Source organism: Balaenoptera borealis (assembly GCF_965194805.1).
Source record: "Balaenoptera borealis genome assembly, chromosome: 7".
Lineage (NCBI taxonomy): Eukaryota > Metazoa > Chordata > Mammalia > Artiodactyla > Balaenopteridae > Balaenoptera > Balaenoptera borealis.
The window spans coordinates 87978066-87994001 of NC_138864.1; the positions used below are offsets into that span (position 1 = coordinate 87978066).

Genomic DNA, 15936 nt, shown 5'->3' on the forward strand with positions numbered 1-15936 from the left:
AAGCAAATACAGAATTTTGAATGTTGAATTTAATTATCATCTATATTTCTTTTGGTTCTCAGATGAAGCATTACCAACACAACATATTAGGTAAAGTGATAAATACAAAAACTCTATTTTTTCTTAATGGCAACATTCACATTTGAAGCAAGCTGTCAGTAGCAAACAGCTTTGCTTGAGTAGCCTGGCTTAGCAGATGTCTTTGTTAGGAATGTGACAATTATCACCATTATTTATTTCACTGACTATCAAGTGGTACAGAGGGAAGCCAAGTCCTCATCAATAGTGCACGTGGTTAATTACATCATGCTATCTCCTCACATGCCTTATTCTTTGTTACTTGCTCTTGAAATTATCATAAAAAGACATATCTGACCGACTTAAAACCAAATGCAGTTCAGAGTTACATCAGCTATCACACAAAACTATGTAGACTACATGGGGAAAAGGAAATTATTTTTTTCCAGCCACTTTACTTGCTATTTAATAGTATTAGGTAACATTTACCGAGGGCTTAGTTTATACCAGAGAGTGAGTAAGCATTTTACATGCATTATCTCTCTTCATTATAATCAGAAACTCCCCTGATATTTGCATATATTCTTTCACCTACACTGTGCCGTCCTTTTAACATGTTATTATTTGTTACACTAGTCAATGACTTGTTTTGATATTATGAATATCATGAATTTTTATCCATTGAATATTTCCAACTATGGAAGTTCTATTATGAATGGAAAATTTATATTACAATAAAGACCAAATCATTGAGAAAAAACCATAAAAATCTTGCTCCCCCAAATAAGCTAAATTTTATTCTTAATTCTATAAATTTACTCAAGGCAACTCTTTCTATAGAATTCAAGAATTCAATAAACAATAAAGCACTCACTATGGGAGCACTTTATATTCATTAGGTTGGATACAGAAATGAATTAGTCTGTCCCTCTCTTCAAAAGTGTATGGTCTAATGGAGAAGAGAAACAAACAATTGGATGCCAAACTAGTTGTGGTAAATTCTGTGTTCAAGATATCAACCAAGTACTTAATAACGCGGGAGGCTGTTGTTTAGACTTTGGTGATGGGGAAAGAGCATTTTGGAGGAGAATGATGTGAATTAGGCTTTGAAGACCAGGTAAACTTGCAAAAGCTGATCTGGAAGGAAGGGCAAGTGACAGAGGAAATAGTTTAAAAAAAGCAACTGAGCATAGGGCCTGTTTGGACGTGTCACACAACAGTGTGCAAGAATTGAGTGGGAGATAAGGCTAGAGTGATGGACTTAGACCAAATCATGGAGGGCTTTGACTGTAGAAGGCAATGGGTAGGAAAGTCTTTGAGCTCAAAGTGACACACCTTTGGAAGATGACTAGCAGTAGTGTTCAGAAAAGCCAACATTTAAGGTATTACTGGGGAAAGACAATTAAATGAGCCAAAGAAAGGGAAAGGGTTATTGTTGTTATTGTTGTTTAATGCAAAAACACTTAACATGTGAATAGCAAAGTTGATTTGCTATTATTCCACTGAATGGAGGAAAAACAAACTGAAAGCAAGGAGACCATTTAAGAGGCTATGCAATGGTCCAGGCAAGAATTAATGAGTTTCTGAAGAAAGGTAGTAAACAGAGGAGATTGATTTGAAAGATAATGGTGCAAAGAGATCCCATTGGGATTTGAAAGATAATGGTAGAAAGAGATCCCATTGGGTTGATTAGCCAAGATCAAAAACCCAGGAGTGAAAAGTGATGAGTTTAATTTAGATCAGACTTAAAGGTGTCTGTAATACATCAGTGTGGGATGCTCAGCATATAGTTAGGAACAGGGTGTAAATAAGGGAAGACAGATAAGGGCTAAAGGTACAGAGCTGGGAGTCAGTCTTATAAAGAGGATAGCTAGATAGATCAAGCTGTAAAATAGGATGAGATTACCAAGGGACTGCCAAGACTTAAGATAGAGAGGACTGAACACTGAATCTTCAGATTAAAGGGCTTGTTTTAAGGCAGGGAAGGTGTGAGACAGGTTAGGAATCTTGGGAGAAAACTAAACAGAAGCAGTCCATGAGGCAGGAGGACCAAAAGAATGTAATGTGGGCTCCAGTGGAGATGAGAGTTCTAGTAAGGAGAGGGTGGTCAATGTTGTCAAATTCTGCTGAAAACAGAATTTGAGCAGAAGGTCTATGAAAAGGTTTTGGCTTTAGGACTTTCCATAGGCTGATGGTGCTGAGGATCAAGAGGGAGAAGAAACCAAGGTAGGGGAAGAGGAAGATGATTGACAGAAATAGCATGAACAGAAATTAGAATCAAGGGAGAGTATTAGGCCAGGAAAGAAAGGTTTGTAGATATCACACAGAAAATGGAAGGGGAGTACATGAAGGGGAGAAAATGGAAGGGGATCAAAGTCAAGAAGGACCCAGGGAGGGAGGAGAGAAAAGGAGAGATGGAAACACTGGCCTTAGAAGGAAATCAGGAAAAGTCTTCAGAGACTGGAGGGAAGACAAAAGGAATGGGTGGTAATTTGAACAGAATGAAATTTATGTAGTATTCATATCAGGTGTTCTCCATCTTCCCATAATGTAGGTGGCAAAAGAGGGTGGAGGTAGGCGTAGAAATTGAAAGGGAGTACAGAAGATTGGAACAACAGCTATGTGTATTATAAGGGTGAATTGATGAGAAGTAAGAAAAGGAATTCCCAGGGTTATTGAATTCCCAGACATATTGGAAAAATACATTTTAGAGCATCCAATCAACCTGGTTATGTCTATTTTCTCCAGAATTGTTCAGCTGCCTAGAAAAGGAACAAGAAGAAACAGATGGTTGGCTTAACCAGGTCTGGAGATTGACACGACAGTTGTGACCCAAGATGAGTGAGATAAGTCATTAGGATGCAGGTCCGGCGAGCACAGTGGGAAGAACTGTCCCTGAGATTACTCAGGTAGGTGGCTTGGGACATCCTGAGAGGCCAGGAAGGCTGGCAAATGGAGAAAGAGCAAAGGGTATGGGCCTGAAAATGTGAAGGATGGGTTAGAAAAAAGTGAGGTAATAGGAGAGATAGATAGATAGGTAGTGGTCAGAGGAAACTTTTCAAGTTTGAGAGTCTCAAATGTGGAGACGTTATGGATGATGGTGAAAACTAAGGTGTGGCGACACTAAGGGAGATCTGAAGCAGAATGAGATGGAGCCACAGAGCTCAAGGTAAAGGAACTGATAGGCCAGAGAGTTAGAAAGATTATCAACATGGAATTTGAATCCCAAAGGAAAATACACTGGCTATAGGTGAGATATTTTTATACGACTAAAAACACATTTATGTGATATTAAAACACATGAGCAGCTAGAAAAATACTTGGAAGGAAGACACTCAACCTTGTTCATTCAATAAATACATATTGAGCTGTGGGTTTAATGTGAAACTATATGCAATAAACATGATGTGGTGGATTCCTCCCAAGCAATGGTTTCATTAAGATTAAGATTTTGCTTCCCACTGTCAAAGAGTATAACTTAGCACCTGATGACCTCATACTAAAAATGGAAAATACAAACTTGAAAGAAAAAAAACGGTAGAAAAGCTAAACCTTGTCACATCACCATATACTTAAATAAATGGTTGAACCAAGTAAATAATAGTGATTCCCAGAAAATTACTCATATTCAGCATGAAACTACTAATCACTCCCTAATGTTTTGGCTTAGAGTATAAACTTTCACACTCAGAGACTCTTTCTACAGTCGATGAACCCAGACCTGCAGCCTGTCTCACTCTGGGTTGTCATAATACTAGCTTGGTGGTGGGATATCTGTAGTCACAAATGCAGGAACCATAGTAAACTGGGCTCACTGGTCCTTTGTAGCCCAGATGGGGACACAGCCACAATTTTCTAAAGTTCTAAAAATAAGTTGTTTTTTTAGAGACAAGTACTCTATTATATACACTCATCAGGAGATTGTGCAGAGTTTGGGATGTTGTAATCATCCAACTCAAAGAGGAATTGTTAGCCAGATGTTGAAAAATATATGCAAATGGGCTCTGGGAGTACACGTTATCTCTAAATCTTCCCAAAGAATGTTGACCTAGTCCTAAAGCATTTATTTACACATTCTTTTCAAACCACCTTTAAACTCAGAAGCCCTATTTTGCATCACATAGGTTAGTCCAATATAGACAAAGTGTTGATAATTGTTGAAGCTGTGTGATGGATATGAAGATTTACTATACTCTTCTCCCTACTTTAAATATGTTTGAAATTTTCCATACTAACAAGTTTTTTTTTTAAAGGCAAAAAAGGAGATAAGTCTTTTTATTGTGCTTGTATAGCAATGAGACCCCTTTCTTGCTTTTCCCCTTCCTGCTGACATACACTGTAACCTATCAGAAATTGCTTATCCCAGTTCCATTTTTTCCAGAACAAATTAGAATGTACTAACGTTAAGATTTGAATGGTATAACATCATTATTATTTCAAATATTCCTTCACGCTTCATAAAACTCTTCCATATGCTGTCATTTCATTTACTTCCATGGAACTTCTGTACTCACAGGCATTCTTCCAAATAGTTGCTATCCCAAAAGAAAACAGGCTTTAATCATTCAGTAACCAATCTTCATCGAACATCTAATATGTGCCATTATTTCAACATTATTTTTAAATTCCATGGCTAAATATCTTTGTAAGGAAAAAAATAACGCCCAACAGAAAACTTTTATTTGCTCCATAAACATTTATTAAGCACCCACTATCTGCAAGGCAGATACTCCAGTCTCGGCTACACATCATGCTGGGAACTTCTGCATTGAAGCAAGAATGGGTGATGCAGCCATAAATAAAAATAAATAAATAAATTTAAATAGCACTTGGCAAACAAAGAGAGGGAAGAAAAATATAGTTATAAAAAAAAAAAAAAAGAATGGGTGATGGTTAGTGAGATGGCCCTTGCAATGAGGGAAGAGGAGCTTTTTAAAGAATGCATATCGGGCTTCCCTGGTGGCGCAGTGGTTGAGAATCTGCCTGCCAGTGCAGGGGACACGGGTTCGAGCCCTGGTCTGGGAAAATCCCACATGCCGCGGAGCAACTAGGCCCGTGAGCCACAACTACTGAGCCTGCGCGTCTGGAGCCTGTGCTCCGCAACAAGAGAGGCCGCGACAGTGAGAGGCCCGCGCACCGCGATGAAGAGTGGCCCCCGCTTGCCGCAACTGGAGAAAGCCCTCGCACAGAAACGAAGACCCAACACAGCCATACATACATACATAAATAAATAAATAAATAAGAATGCATATCCCCAGGCTCTGCACACAGAGAAGTTTAGGTCTGGGTGGTTCCAAAAGGGTTGGGAACCCCTGGGCTAACTCACCAAGTCTGACTGGAACCAGAGCAGACTCGAGTCTTACTGAAGCTGGCACTGCCATCTATGGAGTGTAGTTGGTGGGTGTAAAGCAGGCAGGATACGTGTTTGCAGCTTCATCCTGATGCTGAAAAGGATAAGAAAACAGGGTGCAAGCCTAGAGAAAAATTCAGCAGGATTTGGACAAGTGGTCAGGACTCAGAGCTGACTGGGCTTAGGTTCAAGGCTGGGCTTTGGTCCTGGTGGAATTCTCAGCAGGGACTCAGAAAGGATTGATTGTATATTCATTCGGTCCCTTTTGTGTAACAGGCACTGTGCAAAGCTCCTTACTTACAAAATCTCATTTCATGCTCATGACAGCCCAGTGAGACAGGTTGACTTGCCCAAGGTCAGATGGCCAGTAAGTGGATGAGTTGTATTTGAACCTAAGTCTATTCTGAATGCAAAGCCTATACTCTTTCTGTCTCTCTGTGGTATCTACAGGGACTGGGGCAAAGGCTTGCCAGGCTTACCCAGGGGTGATAGCTAGGAAGATCATTTGACAGTAAAGGACTCTGCTCACGTGAGGCATCAGGCAGCTGACTATTTCCATCCTCACTCCACTCACTAGTGGTTAAAATAAATTCCCAGTGACTCGTGACTGACAGGGTTCTCATTATTCCCAGATTATGTCCTAGGCAACATAGTAAAATTGGCAAATTTGTCTTTGTGACCCCAGCATCCCCAGTTTTACCTGTTTCTTCCCCAATCCCTGAGAAGGGGCCTACTGTCCTCATGATCTTCACCTCCATTCACATCAAGTAGTACATGTCTGATGACAGATGAAAGCATTTTGCTTTTGGGACCTACTGCTTTTGAACAAAGAGCAGGCAGTTAGAGGAATGACGTTGATATCAGAGGCAGGAGCTAGGAAGGATTTGGGAGATATGCTGAATTTCCTGAAATCACACTTGTAGATAGGTGGTAGCACATTCAAATGGATACTATTGCTACCTGAAGAGAAATGATGACATTTCAGGGGATGGGATGGTCAAGAGTCCTGCGGCTCCAGAGATTCTCCTGAAGTACTTTTCATCCCACTGTACCAGCCTATCTGTACAAAGTCCTCATTTTCACAGGGAACAATACATATGTGTGTGCTTCTCACAGAGATGGTAATCAGTGGGCATAATCCATCAAAGCCTCTTTCTTTTGATAACTGAAGTTATAGACCCAGACACTGCTTTATTAATATTCCAAACACCAGTACTGCCCTACCCTACAATAAACAGAGTAAACAAGAGTGGCTCTCCTGGTACTCACCCACCACCCTTCAATCATTGTTAATGAGAACCCGAAATTCTGGAATTTTCCTCTACTTATCAAAATCACTTGTAAGTTCAAAAATGTTCTGGCAAATATTTTTTATTAGTGGCTATGAAATATGGATAGATGGATGGATGGGTGGATGGATAGATACATAGATTGATTTAGATTTAAAGGTGGTAGTTTGGGACTTCCCTGGTGGCGCAGTGGTTAAGAATCCGCCTGCCAATACAGGGGACACGGGTTCAAGCCCTGGTCCGGGAAGATCCCACATGCCGCGGAGCAACTAAGCCCATGCACCACAACTACTGAGCCCTAATGCCACAACTACTGAAGCCTGCGTGCCTACAGCCCGTGCTCTGCAACAGGAGAAGCCACCACAATGAGAAGCCTGTGCACCGCAACGAAGAGTAGCCCCCGCTCGCTGCAAATAGAGAAAGCCCGCGCGGAGCAACGAAGACCCAACGCAGCCAAAAATAAATAAATAAAAATAAATAAGCTTTAAAAAATAAATAAAGGTGGTAGTTTGTTTGCTGAAAGAATATAGTAATGAACTGTAAATGTGATAACATTAAGCTGGATGACAATTTTCTGTATCCTGTATATAAAACAGAACGTAGTAATTTTATAAGGGAACATAGTAAAGTAGACCAAAGGCTTGGCTTTGTTGCTTTTTTCTTTTTTTTTTTTTTTAAGTTTTTGGCCGCACCCCACGGCATGTGGGATCTTAGTTCCCCAACCAGGGATCAAACCTGCGCCTCCTGCATTGGAAGTACGGAGTCTTAACCACTGGACCGACCACTGGGGAAGTCCCTTCGTTGCTTATTAACTGTGCAACTTTTGTAAATTACTTGACCTCTCTGAGCCTTGATTTCTGCCATGATAAAATCAAAATGGTAAAACTTGCCTCAAGAAGGTTTTTGTGAGGACTGGGTGTAATATATGATATGTTAAGTCCCTAACAATGCCTGGGACGTAGGGACTCAAGCTTTTTTGTTGAATGAATAAATAGTAGATGCTCAATACAGGCCATTTTTGTTATTTTTTTACAGTATTTGTCAAACTTCATAGGCTTTAAACCTGTCTACCCCATGTTCCTCATTAATGCTTTCATATTTAATTACAAAAGCAAACACATCTGTTGCAAAAATTCAGATTATATAAGTGTACAAATAAAAAGTGGAAGGCCCTACTTCCATACCTTAGAGGTAACTACTGTTAAGAGTTTGATATATATTTTTCAGACCTTTTTCTAGGCCTATACAAATGTATGATATAATTTCTAAACATGAGTTTATACTATACACAGTGTTCTGTTACTTGAGTTTTTGATGTAAGATCTTGGACATCTTTCCAGACCCAGTATTCTATCTGTATGGGTTAGACTGTAATTTATGATACAAATCTCCTATAAATGGACAGTTATGTTATTTACTATTTTTTGCTGTTTCAACCAGTGTTGCAATAAACATCCTTATGAAAATTTTTTTGGCATATATGCTAGTTATTTTTCTAGGATAAATTTCTAGAAGAGGAATAGCCTAGTCAAAGGATACACACACACACGTATATATATATATATATATATTTTTTTTAAGGATTAAGCTATAGGTACAGGCTCTTTTAATTTATTTTATTTTTATTTATTTTTGGCTGTGTTGGGGCTTCATTGCTGTGCGTGGGCTTTCTCTAGTTGCAGAGAGCGGGGGCTACTCTTAGTTGCGGTGCGCGGGCTTCTCATTGCTGTGGCTTCTCTTGTTGTGGAGCACGGGCCCTAGGCACATGGGCTTCAGAAGTTGTGGCTCACAGGCTCTAGAGCACAGGCTCAGTAGTTGTGGTGCACGGGCTTAGTTGCTCTGCGGCATGTGGGATCTTCCCGGACCAGGGCTCGAACCCGTGTCCCCTGCATTGGCAGGCGGGTTCTTAACCACTGTGCCACCAGGGAAGCCCCAGGACACACATATTAACTAGACTCTGCCAGCTTGCACGAAGAGTGTTATGGGCTGAATCATGTCTCCTCAAAATTCATGTTGAATCCCTAATTCCGAGTACCTCAGTGTGTGACTGTATTTGGGCCTTTAAACGGGGTGATTAAGTTAAAATGAGGCCATTAGGGTGGGCCCTAATCCAGTCTGACTGGTATCCTTATCAGAAGAGGAAATTTGGACAAAGAGACACCAGGGATGGGCATGCACAGAGGAAAGACCATGTGAGGACACAGAGAGAAGGCACTCATCTGCAAGCCAAGGGGAGAGGCCTTTGGAGAAGGCAGCCACCTTGATCTTAGGCTTCAAGCCTCAGAACCATAAGAAAATAAATTTCTGTTGTTTAAACTACCCAGACTGTGGTATTTATTACGGCAGCCTGAGCAAACTAATACAGAGGGATTTTTCTCAAGGCCCTGGTGGCCCCTCTGCTTTGAGCTGAGGTCCATATGGTATAAGCAAGCTGTTCAGGCCACTTGTTCCCTGCTTTCTTCATCCCATGCTCTCTCTGTCCTTTATTGTCCTCACCCTCCTTGCTCATTGCAGTTTATTTAATAAGGGGTGTTTATTATGACCCTTGGGGGATTCGAAAGATGTTTGGATGTTTGCGAACAATTTGTTTTTTTGATGTGCCTCATTCTGGTATGGCATTAAAATAACAGGAAGAAGATATTAAGGTATTTTCCCATAGACTTATCCTCCATTTTCATTATGTGAACTATGAAACAAAGAAAATCTTTTCCACATAATTTCACTTACATTTCTTCCACTGATTGGCTAGGTCGAGTTTACACACCCCTTGAGGCTGCATTTTAACACATTCCCTCTCCCTGACCATCCCCTCCCCCTCAGCCTTCATTATATCTGATGTGTGTGTTTCTGGGAGAAAGTAGGGAGGAAACTTGAAATTACCCGAGGATCCACTTTCTGCTCTGCAGCCATCCTCAGTAACTTTCGCATATTTGACATTCTTTCAATTTCCTGAAGAAGAGTGACTCACCCAGAATTACACAGCCACAGTAGATGGAATAATTGGTCTCAAGGTCTCCTAATATTTCTTTCTTCCTTCAGCAATTCCTTTTACTTGTAAAGTGAGAGATTGCTTTGCTGGAGACTGCTGTGTGCTAGAGACAAAAGGAAAGGAAGAGGGAGAGTACCTGCCAGTGACTGAAAAAAGGGTTATACTTGTATGATCTCTTCATTCTCTGCATTTTCTTTTCAGAGTACACGTTGGTTGCTTATGTACCGCACCGCACCGTAGTTTGGGGAGCTTGTGCTTACTTTTCCCCAACAGGGTAGTAATATATCTTAGGAGGCTAAGAGTCAGGCCTGCCTCTACTTTGAACTGATCAGGAGGGAGAGAGAAGGGTGAGAGGCAGCAAGGATGAAACAAGAGAAGTAAAGGTGGACCTTCTTCTCTCTGCGCAACCTTGCTAACAGAAGTGTCAGCTAAGCCTTTCATTTGAGTGTCAGGACGATGGCAAAAGCAAACAAACACAGGAATCTCATGGAGATGTTAAAAAAAAAAACAAAACAGATAAATCTATCCGGGGGTGAGGGGGAAATTGTGTAGGAAAGTGTTTTTTGGTTTTGTTTTTGCATGACTTTTTTCTTAATGTGTTTGTATGTGTGTAATGGAAGCTGAGGATAAATTAAAGAACAAATATGAAGATAATAATCCTTCCTATTTGCAATACTGAAGTTCCATTTTTTGGCCCTTTTTTGGTGTTGCTTTTTCTACTCTATTCAGTTTCCTAAGACACATATGAACCCTATAAACATATGCAATTATTTCTAAAACATTTTGGTATTTTCCAAAAAATTTGGGGTGTCTACTAGGTGTAAGGCATTATGCTAGGTTTGCACAAAATAAAAAGATAGCTAAGCTTTAGTCTATCCTCAGGGTCTGCAGTCTCATAGTGTTCCCAGTGAATTTGAGGTTCTTGATGTCTCATTGCAGACAGAATTCAGTGAGAGACAAATTGATAGGTAAGAAGTGGATTTATTTAGAGAGAAACACCCTCCACAGACAGAGTGTGGGCCATCTCAGAAGGTGAGAGGCCCCGAAATATGGCGTGGTTAGGTTTTATGGGCTGGGTAATTTCATAGGCTAATTAGTGGGAGGATTATTCCAATTATTTCAGGGAAGGGGTGGAGATTTCCAGGAATTGGGTCACCACCCACTTTTTGGCCTTTTATGGTTAGCCTTAGAACTGTCATGGCATTGGAGGGACTGTCATTTAGCATGCTAATGTATTACAATGAGAGTATGATAAGGCTCAAGGTCCATTGGAAGTCGGATATTCTGCCATCTTGGACCAGGTTGGTTTTAACCAGTTTTTGTCATGTCCTATGCCTATGTCATTTTTTTCAAGGTTGTGCCCTGCCCACTTCCTTCCTGTTTCAATAGCAAAAGTAATTCATGGTCATGTTTGCTCATAGATTTGTAAAAGCAGCTAAATTTTACAAGAGAAAACATTTTAATTGTCTAATGCTCATTGACAGCATCTAAATGTCACTGACATTTAGCTCAAACCGAAAACATATTTTGAAATAATAAGCAATTAAATGAACACTTTTATCAGAAACAAGGATTTCAGAACAGTTTGCTCACTTGTATGTTGTAAACTGTAAAAGGAAAAGAGTTACACCCACACCATATGTGAACTATAGGGCTATAAAGTGATATAATATCATCTGCAATACATCTGCTTCATTTAAATGCAAATTCTAACATTTATAGTTTCAGTAGTTGGTATCGTGGCCTTATACATAACATGAAAAAAATAATATTTGAGGAAGTTCTTGAATTTGTTGGTGGCTGATGTAGTTATAAGATTTCTTCCAATTCTTAACATATTAAATTCTATTAAGACACAAATGTAGCCTTTTGAAATAAAAATTCCAGGAGGAAATACCTATAGTTCAACATTAGTGTTTAATGCTGTGCTGCTACCATTTTGGATACTAAAGATGGCCATTATTTTTGTTTCATAAAATGTGTTTATCTGTTTATAGTGATTGACTGGCAAGATGTTATCATTTACTGCCAAATTTCTAGAAGCAAATCAAGGAAAAAGAGTATCAGCTAAAAAGTAAATAAATAAATAAATCACAATCACAATTCCTTCCATGAAATGGATCGCATCATGGGTAACAAGCACAAACATTATCATGTGATCTTTTATTTTTTTATCAGACGCATAAGCATCTCTCTAAAATAGGTTCCAATCAATGTCAAATGCTTAAAGGTATAGTACAAGAAAGAGTCTTTAAGTTGTTGGGAGCCTCATAAAGGGAGTAATGACACAGTATTTTAACTATTACTAAGCATTTGTCCTCCGCCAGTAAACCTTCATGGTAATCCAATGCAATTGCTTCACATAAAGCAAGCACATTAGTCTGGCACAGGCATTTGCTTCCTCTCTGAATTTCCTGTTTTCCTGGATATGAGATCTATGAGGTCCACCTTCAGGAACTAGTCACTCACTCAGAGGTCTGCTAGGAAAAGTGATTTTGAGAGGGTAAGTTTCTATTGCTTAAAGTGACAGCCTTGTTCTAATGTAACACGTTCCATCTACACAAACTTAAGTACAACTCAATTCACTTTCACAAACCTCTTATATAGCAGGAGGCATTCAGTCATTGCCAAAGTCAATATATTGTCTGGTTGTTGAAGGCAGCTGGTTTCCCATAAAACCATGTGTCCCTATTTCCTATTTCAGTGAGTATTATTCAGTGGTAGGAAATGCCAAACGGAGTTGGCAACAATGGCATTTTCCACTTACAATAGTTTTTTTTAAATGTACTTTGGATTTTTCTCCAATATTGTGCTCAGTGGTATTTCTACCATGTAATCAGATTGGATGGCTCACAACAAGGTGATGACTGGCAAGGAAACCTCAAGGTAAATGACCTCCTCTATTCCCTCAATCCCAGAGGCAACTGTGCTGCCAATCTTATTACCAGGGACATGGAGTCCTCAGAGGAAAGTGGGACTCTCATCTGCATTAGAAGTAAGTTTCCAGGAGAGCCCTGGAATTTGAAAATTCTTTGAGGCTCCAGTGTTAAATTGAGATAAATGAGGCCTCCCGGGGCAGTCTGGATTCAGACATCCTATTTCTGTGCTGCTTTCTCCCCCACTCCCTCCTTGGCTGGTGGGAAAAAGAAAAACTCCTCCTTCTAAGGTAAAGAATTTAAGAATGAGAGCTATTTGCTGTTTGTTTAAATCTCTGGTCCTCAAGTTTGCATGGTTCTCTCATTTTATTTTATTTTTTTGTTTTGTTATTACTGCTGTGTCTTTTGGCCTCTCTTCCTCTGTGGGGTAAAGTTTGATCTTTACAAAGGAAGAGGAAGTATGAGGCTTTATTTTTTCTAATTTCTGTTCACTCGTTGTATAACCTTGCAAGTGTCACTTGACTTCCTGTACCGTATAGATTCTTAATCTATAAAAGGGCATGTCAATATCTATTCCCTTTCATTTGTAAAACATAACACTGTCAATTATTTTAGTTAAATTCTTCGATCTCAACAGAACTTTTCTCTGATAACTATGCTACTTGATCATGAATTTAACACTAGAATGCACTATTAGTTTTCAAATATTTAAATTTTAAATACAAAAATATTTAAACCATACTTACCTTGATTCCCTGTGTTTGTATTTCATTACACTTAAAACAGATTTTGTGGGTGGTAGAATATTTCTTTTGGGGAATATCTTGAATTATGAGGTTTCATATTCAAAATCTGAATTGAACAAAATATACTCCCATATTCATTAATAATATGAAACTAAATTAGCTTCAGCTTTTGTGAATAAGTTATGTCTTTTTCACAAGAAAAAAGTTTTAGTTAGTTAATGACTTTATTTTACATATCATTTTTTTAAAAAAATTAATTAATTTATTATTTATTTTTGGTTGCATTGGGTCTTTGTTGCTGTGCGCGGGCTTTCTCTAGTTGCGGCCAGCGGGCTTCTCATTGCGGTGGCTTCTCTTGTTGCGGAGCACCGGCTCTAGGTGCGTGGGCTTCAGTAGTTGTGGCTCGCGGGCTCTAGAGCACAGGCTCAGTAGTTGTGGTGCACAGGCTTAGTTGCTCCGCGGCATGTGGGATCCTCCCAGACCAGGGCTTGAACCCGTGTCCCCTGCATTGGCAGGCGGATTCTTAACCACTGCGCCACCAGGGAAGCCCTATATATCATTTCTTAATGCTCTTCTACTGTTCTTCAAAGGAGTAAAGAAAACTACTCAAGGGCTTTTTGATATTTGGACATTACTGTAAACAAAGAAATATTACAGATTGCCTAACCCACTTCATAAAATACACATCTGAAATTTCAAGCTCCACTCCTACCACCCAGCCTGACTATGTCTGCTAAGTTTTGGCAATGTAGTAAACAGGACAAACTTGTTCTATAAGAAGTGCCATCTCACTTATACTGTCATTTTCTGAGTTGGTGCTTAAGGAAAACCTTCGGATAGACCTAATACCATTCACACGTCTTTCTTCTTGCATTAAAGGAAGAAGTACCTGAAAATTGTAAAAAACAAACAAATGAAAACCCATCTTACCCTTTCACCAGACTAAATGTCTAGCAAATGAGAATAGGATTCAGGAAAACAGAGGAACAAATCTCTCCATCTGATGTCTTGTGTATTTGAAAAGTGTGAGATATTTGAACTTTGTCTCAGGCTCTTACAAATTCTGAGACCTTAAGTAAATCACTTCACTTCTCTGAACATTGGTTTCCTCGTTTAAAAAATAAGGGTAATATCTATTTCACAACATTGTTATATCAATTAAATTTGATTGATGTGAAATGACTGGCTATAAAAATTCTTATTGTCAACTATCAGATTATGATAGGTAGTACTGCTCTATTACCAAAGCTAGAACGTAGCATATTTATCATAGACAATTACCAAAACAATTGCATTCGTATAACACTCCATAGTTTACAAAGTACATTCACCTAAAAAATACTTTCACTTATGCATATTCAGATAATAAGCCTGGGTATTTTTTTGCCTATTCAGATATTAATTCTGGGCAGTTGGGGAGAAGCTTTAAGAAACATTCAGCAGCTGTGTGCCAGAGTTTTGGCAAACTGACATTCATTAATTATTTAACACATCTACATTGAACACACATAATATGTGCTAGTGCAGCATTCTCAAACTTTTGGGCTCAGGACCTATTTACATTCTTACAAATTATTGAGGATCCCAAAGACTTTTTGTTTATGTGGAATGTATTTATTGATATTACTGTATTAGAAATTAAAACTGATAAGTTTAAAAATATGATTTATTCATTAAAAAACAATAAATCCACTAAATGTTAACATAAATAACACACTTGTATGAAAAATAGCCATATCTTCCAAAACAACAACAACAAAATAGTTTGAAGAGTGCCATGCCATTGTTTTACATTTTTGCAAATCCCTTTAATATCTGGCTTAATATTAGACAACTGGATTATTTGTGTTTTCACATTCATTCTGCTGCAGTTAACACATTTCATGTAGTCTCTGGAAAACTCCACTATTACGCTCAGGAGAGACTGAAAATGAAAAAGGTTTAAAAAAAAAAAGACAAAGTCTTAGTATTATAATTAAAATAATTTTGACCTCATGGATTCCCTCACATCTCAGAGACCTACCTCCCTCAAGGGTTCCCCATTCCACACATTAACTACTGAGCTAGTGTCTAGGATCCAGTTGTGACTCAAGAAATAGTTGCTGAATGAAGTAATGAATACCATACCTTGTGCTAGGTGTTGGGGACACACAAATGAACAAGACAGAAGTCCCTGGCCTTAAGGAGCTTAGATTCCAATGGAAGAGACAAATATTTACAAAACTGTGCTATCAGTACCACCACTGGAGTAAATATAAGATCCTGTGGGGTGTAAGAGGGTACCTTGCCCAATCTTGGGACATCAAGGAAGGATTTTAGAGAACATGATGAGACTTAAAGGAGAAAGCCAGGTAAGGAATGCAAGTATAATAGGAGAGTGAAGTGTCCCAGACATAGGGAGAAGCAAGACTTGCTAGAGTTTAGAGAGAGAGTAAGGCATGGCAGATTGACCATTAATAAGAAAATGTATCATATAAGTTTCCTGAGGGATAATTTGAAGACTTTATATAGGGGACTGACATAAAGTTTAGAAAGTTCACTCTAGGTACAATGTGAAGAATGAATTGGAGTAGAACAGGGTGACAGGCAGAAAGACTATTGCAGAGAGTTGAGGCAGGAGATAATATTGGCCTAGCTGGAACAGTAGTAATGGAGATGGAGAGAAATG

General features: G+C 39.0%; 1 long non-coding RNA gene across 2 annotated transcripts in view; it reads right to left on the minus strand.

The window, feature by feature from the left end:
* Nucleotides 1-6995: 6995 nt before the first annotated feature.
* LOC309632247 overlaps nucleotides 6996-15936 on the minus strand; it is a 50597-nt gene continuing 41656 nt past the window's right edge. For both annotated transcript variants that reach the window (XR_014246803.1, XR_014246804.1), the window contains exon 3: nucleotides 6996-15192. This is a non-coding gene — a long non-coding RNA (uncharacterized lncRNA). The remainder of the gene's footprint in view (nucleotides 15193-15936) is intronic.